Source organism: Orycteropus afer, unplaced genomic scaffold, assembly GCF_000298275.1.
Source record: "Orycteropus afer afer isolate SDZICR_OR568_19922 unplaced genomic scaffold, OryAfe1.0 scaffold00440, whole genome shotgun sequence".
Taxonomy (NCBI): domain Eukaryota; kingdom Metazoa; phylum Chordata; class Mammalia; order Tubulidentata; family Orycteropodidae; genus Orycteropus; species Orycteropus afer.
The window spans coordinates 2,401,779-2,408,312 of record NW_006922027.1 but is presented as its reverse complement, the minus strand read 5'-3'; positions in this window follow the sequence as shown (position 1 = coordinate 2,408,312).

The window sequence follows — 6,534 nt, the reverse complement described above, 5'->3', positions numbered from 1 at the left end:
TCTCTCTCTCTCTCTCTCTAAATATATATATATATATATATATATGCTTTGCTGGTTTTTGTGTTTCTCTAGAGAACCCAATCTAACACATAATCCATGCTTCAGTAAACCAACCAAGTAAAATATTAGATCCTTTTCTAACTTCTTCTGCTGAAACATTGAATCAACAATCTGTGCTTAGTGGACCCAACTCAATATACTCAGAATGATCCAACTTTATGTTCCTTGCACCATAATCCCACACCTTTAATAGCCATTCCCACATATATTCTCCAGGTTTCTGTTTGTACATATTAGACTCATAGTGACCCTTCCTTGGGTTTCCAAGGCGGTATCACTACAGAAGTAGACTGTCCAATCTTCTTTCTGAAGAGTGGCTGGTGGGTTTGAACTGCCAGGCTTCTGGTTAGCAATCACATGCCTTAGGCACTACACTACACCACCAGATACAGATAGAATAAGTATGGTGAAAGGATATAGCCTTGACACACTCCCTTCCTGATTTTAAACCATGCAGTACCCCTTTGTTCTGTTTGAATGACAACCTCCTGGTCTAGGTACAGGTTCTTCATGAGCAAAATTAAGTGTTTTTTAATTCCCATTCTTCTCAATGTTATTCATAACTTGTTATCATACACACTGTTGAATGCATTTGCATAATCAATAAAACACAAGTAAACATCTTTCTGGTATTCTTTGCTTTCAGCCAAGATCCATCTGACATCAAGCAATTATATCCCTTGCTGCATGTCCTCTTCTGAATCCAGCTTGCATTTCTGGAAGTTCCCTGTCAATAAACTGCTAAAACCATTTGTGAATTATTTTCAGTAAGATTTTACTTACATTTGATATTAATGATATTATATGAACATATATAGGTAAGTATATACACAGCATACATACATACACGTATTTTCACACAAATGTACATATTTTGTTTTGCAACTTTAAAAAAAAACTGGATTATTTAGGAGATCGTTCCACATCTTTCTCATTTTCTTAAAATGTTCATATATTATATCATAGATCCAACAGGTATCTAAGTATTGTCTTAGAAACAGACATTGGTTGCTTTCCAATTTCTTTCCTTACAAAACATTCTGCAGCAAACACTGCTATTCATGCCTTTTTGTGAGTCTTGAAAATAGTAAACTGATGACTGTCTCCTACTAAACCATCAATAGCAGGTAGCATGCCTGTGACATGTTTCAGCATCATTGCCTGGAGAAGAACTAAGGAAGGCACTGGGCTATTTTACTAGGTCACAGCTTAAAGAAAAGAGACCTATATATTGCCTAACTATAGGCAAGTCCTGGAGCAAAGACAATTTTGAATGCCCCATCCCTTAGTTTCAGTTCTCCATAAACTACAAATTCTTTTTATTTATGCAATGAATGACACAAAATGGGGATTTAAGGTTCTTGCTAAGGCCCATCTTTTACTTTCTAAATAGAAGAGGGGGAAACAAAAATCTAAAAGTGGAGACTGGAGACTCCTGGCTGTAGATGAAAGGGGCAGGTTATACATGTGTGAGGATTTCAGTTAATAATGTTTCCAAAGTGAAAAGGTCAATCCAGAGTCTGAGATACCTCAAAAAAATCTTTTTTGAAAGAAGTAACCTGTCCAGACTGTAACTGCAAAGACAATAAGACTTGAAAAACTGCAGCTAAGTGGCAAGTACCTTCCTTATAAGTCACAATCTCCATTTTCAAACTCTTCAAATTTCTACCATTCCTTATCAAGTTTTGGGGCTGCATCTTGAGATGCCAGCTGCTTCTACCTCATTTCCTCCTGGATCACAGACTCATATTTTGAGGCCGGGATGGGGCTTGCAGAAAACTAGAGGAGCTCTATTTCTGTATCACTCTGAATAAAGAGACTAAAGGAGGGGTCTGTTACAGAGGCTTTGTTCTGGGAAAAGAAGTGCTAACTGCCTCTCTCTGACTAATCTCACAGTATAATGTTGAGTGTAGACAAAGAGAATCTATGGAGAAAAGACTAAAGAACCAAGCCCCACTAAATCTCAAAAATATTCAGGCTGAGACAATAGGGAACCCCTCAAACCTCTGTGAGATGATAACTGCCAGCAGCACAGTTATAGGTAAGCTGAACCAACAGGCCACTCTGTCCACAGTGAGACAGTTGCTGACTGCTCAGTCCTCCCTGACCCCTCACCATATCGGGTTATAATGATAGTCTCCATTAGGCCTCTTTGAGAGGACAGATGTCCTCCTCAGAGAAACAGAGCAGCAACAGAGGATTATGGCTGATGGGTAATAATAAGGCAAGGCCTGAAAGGATGAGAGCAAACCAATGAGAAGATATAAATGGGAAACGGGCTAAACACTAAGATAGCCAGGCCACCTTCCCAGGACCTCAAGGCCTAGAGAGGGAGATATGAAGGGATGGTGGCCACAGTACACAGGCTCTGCAACCCTACTCAGTCTTCTCAGCCAGAATTCCGAAGAGGTACAGGGGAAGAAGCCAGCCAATGCCAGTTTGCATTCTCAAAGCCAGCCCTCAGTAAAGGAGGCTTGATATGAACCATTTCAGACCCCGCTAATATCAGGAAAATACAATGCTATAACCAACACTCTATAATGATCCCAATTAATGGCAACAATACACAATGCTGAGATTCAGTTATTTCAGAGCATGGTCATTGTTATACGGTTCCATTTAATCTCAGATCTGGGATGCACATTCTGGCAGCCAAGTGTATTGTTAGCTGCCCTGATGTTGGATCTGACTCATAAGGAACTTATGTACAACAGAAGGAAACACTGCAGTCCTATACCATACTCACATACTTGAGCCTATAGTATCAATCCATAGAGGAATTACCTTCATTTTAGCTAACCTTCTACCAAACATTATGTGCTTTTCCAGTGCTTTGTCTTTCCTGATGATGCATCCCAAGTAGGATATACGAAGTCTCACCACACTCACTTTCTAAGGAATATTCTGGCAGTTTTTCCGCCAAGGGTAATCTGTTCTTTCTTCTGTGAGCTCACAGTATATGCAATATGTTTCACCAACACAATTCGAATGTGCCAATTCTTCTTCAGTTTCCCCATTTCATTGCCAAGCTTTTGCATGAATATGAGGCAGATGAAAAAGCATGTAGCTTGGGTTAGGAAGACCTTAGCCATCAAAGTGACATCTTTGCTTTGTTAGCAATTTCAAAGTCTTTTACAGCAAATTCTCCAAAGTAATAATGTCATATCATTTCTTGACGATTGCTTCCATGGGTACTGGTATTGATCCAAGTAGAATGAAGTTATTTTAAAATAATAAATACTTTTATTTCTTTTATTACAAAGTAGTTTTTCTTTTTCTTTTTTAACTTTTCACTGCAAATTGAGTGAAAGTTTACACAGCAAAGTGGCTTGACATTCAACAGTTCACATATATTCTATTTCATGATTTTGATTACAATCTCCACAATGTAACAGCACCTTTCTCTATTCCTCCCTGTGGTTACCATTTCCATTTGCCTTTGTGGTTCACGGAATTACTTAATATGGCTTTTCTAGCCATGATCTTTGTAACTCCTACCAGATGACTAGATTGATGTTCTTATTGTTGTTGTTGTTGTTAGGTGTCATCTAATTGGGTCCAACTCATAGCAACACTATGCACAACACAATGAAACATTGCCCGGTCCTGCACCAGCCTGACAATCTTTGTTATACCTAACCCCTTCGCTGCAGCCACTGTGTCAATCTATCTTGTTGAGGCCCTTCTCCTTTTTAGTTGACCCTCCACTTTTATCTTTCTCCAGGGAATGGTCCATCTGACAACATGATCAAAGCAGGTGAAACAAAGTCTAGCCATTCTTTCTTCCAAGGAACATTCAGGCTGCACTTCTTCCAGGACAGATTTGTTAGTTCTTCTGGCAGTCCACGGTACTTCCACTATTCTTCACCAACACAACTCAAAAGCATCAACTCCTCTTCAGTCTTCCTTATTCATTGTCCAGCTTTCACATGCATATGAGGTGATTGAAAATACCATGGCTTGGGTTAGGAACACCCTAGTCTTCAAAGATATCTTTGCTCTTCAGCACTTCAAAGAGGTCTTTTGCAGTAGATTTCCCCAATGCAGTATGTTGTCTGATGTCCTGAATGCTGCTTCCATTGGTGTTGATTGTGGAACCAAGCAATATGAAATCTCTGTCAAATTCAATCTCTTCTCCATTTATCATGATGCTACTTAATGGTCCAGTTGTGATTATTTTAGTTTTCTTTATGTTGAGAAGTAACCCATACTTCAGGCTGTAGTTTTTAATCTTCATTAGTAAGTACTTCAAGTCATCCTCACTTTCAGCAAGCAAAGTTGTGTTAATGAGTCTTCCTCCAATGCTGATGCCATGCTCTTCTTTATATAGTCCAGCTTCTTGGATTTTTTGCTCAGCATACACCTTGAATAATTATGGTGAAAGGATACAACCCTCACATACTCCCTTCCTAATTTTAAACCATGCAGTATCCCCTTGTTCTGTAGAACAACAGCCTCCTGGTCTATGTACAGGTTCCTAATGAACACAATTAAGTGTCAGGAATTCCCATTCTTCTCAATGTTATTCATAATTTGTTGTGATCCACACAATTGAAAGCTTTCACATAGTCAATAAAACACAAGTAAACACCTTTCTGGTATTCTTTGGTTAGCCAAGATCCATCTGACATCAGCAATGATATCCCTCATTCCACGTCCTTTTCTGAATCCAGCTTGCATTTCTGGAAGTTCCCTATCAATAAACATACTGATGCAACCATTATGAATTATCTTCAGTAAGATTTTACTTTTTTGTGATATTAATGATACTGTTTGATAATCTCCACATTCTGTGGGATCAACTTTCTTTGGAATGGGTAAAAATATGGATGTCTTCCAGTCACTTGGCCAGGTAGCTGTCTTCCAAATGTCCTGGCATAGATGAGTAAGGGCCTCCAGTGCGGCATATGTTTCTTGCGACATCTCATTGGGTATTCCATCAATTCCTGAAGTCTTGTTTTTCACCAATTCCATCAGTGCAGCTTCAACTTCTTCCTTCTAATACCATCAATTTTTGATCATATGCCACCTCCTGAAAGAGACTGACACTGGCCAATTCTTTTTAGTACAGTGATTCTGTGTATTCCTTCCATCTTTTTCTGATGTTTCCTGCATCACTCAATATTTTACTCATTTAAAAAAAAACTCATTGCCATTGAGTCAATTCAACTCATATCAACCCCTCCTTGAGCTTCCAATATCTGTATGGAAGTAGATTTCCCAATTTTCCTTCTGAGAAGTGGCTGGTGGGTATGAACCACCAGCCTTCTGGTTAACAGTCAAATGTTTTAGGCACTATACCACCAGCCCATAGACTCTTTCAATATTGCAGCTCAATGCTTGAATCTTCTTTCCTTTTGGTTCTCTAATGCCAAGTCTTTGCACATTTCATTGTAATAACTGACTTTGTCTTCTCGAGCTGCTCTTTGAAATCTTCTGTTCAGCCATTTTATCTTGTCATTTCTTCAATTTGCTTTAGCTACTCTCAATTCAAGAGTAAGTTTCAGAGTCTCTTGTGACATTCATTTTGGTCTTTTATTGCTTTCTCGTCTTTTTAATGACTTTTTGTTTTCTTCATGGATGATGTTTTTCATGTCATCCCACAATTTCTCTGGTTTCTGGTCACTGGTGTTCAATGTATCAAATCTATTTTTTCGATGATCTCTAAATTCAGGAGAGATGTAATCAAGTTCATATTTTGGCTCTTATAGACTTGTTTTAATTGTCATCAGCTTCAACTTGAACTTCCATATGAGCAGTTGATGGTCTGTTCCACAGTCAGCTGCTGACCTTGTTTTGGCTGAAGATATTGAGCTTCTCCATTGCCTCTTTCCACAGGTGTAGTCAATCTGATCCCTATGTACTCCATGTGGTGAAGTCCATGTGTAGAGCCAGCATTTATGTTGTTAAAAAATGTATTTGCAATGAATAAGTTGTTGGTCTTGCAAAATTCTACCATGCAATTTCCAGCATTATTTCTATCATCAAGGCCACTGTGAGAGTTCAGTTTGTGTGACAGCTTGGCTGGGCCTGGTTTAATGGCTGGGTAGTTGGATGTAGTACTCCCCATGATGAGACTGGTAATCAACTCCATGGTGGAATCTACTGTGAGCAGCACAGGAGCTGCCTTAGGGAATGTGCTCTGCTTCCTATATAAGCAGAAGGTTTGGGGAATAGTCTCTAGCTTATGGCACCTTGAACCCTGCTTGTAGCTGTGTCATTGTTCAGCAGCCTGCCATGCTCTGCCAACCTTGGGACTTACAATGGGCTTGAATTAATTGCCTGCCATGTGATTTTGTAATATTGGAACTGTGCCTTTTTACTTACCAACCTTGGGCTTGGAAGCCTCAGCAGCCTCCACCTTCTGTGGGCTGGGAGCAGAAGGCAGAGCTGGACTCCAAGGTTGAGGGGCTTTCACCCAGCCCCTAGAGCCTGGCACTTTGAACTTGGACTTAAAGCCTCCAAATTGTAAGA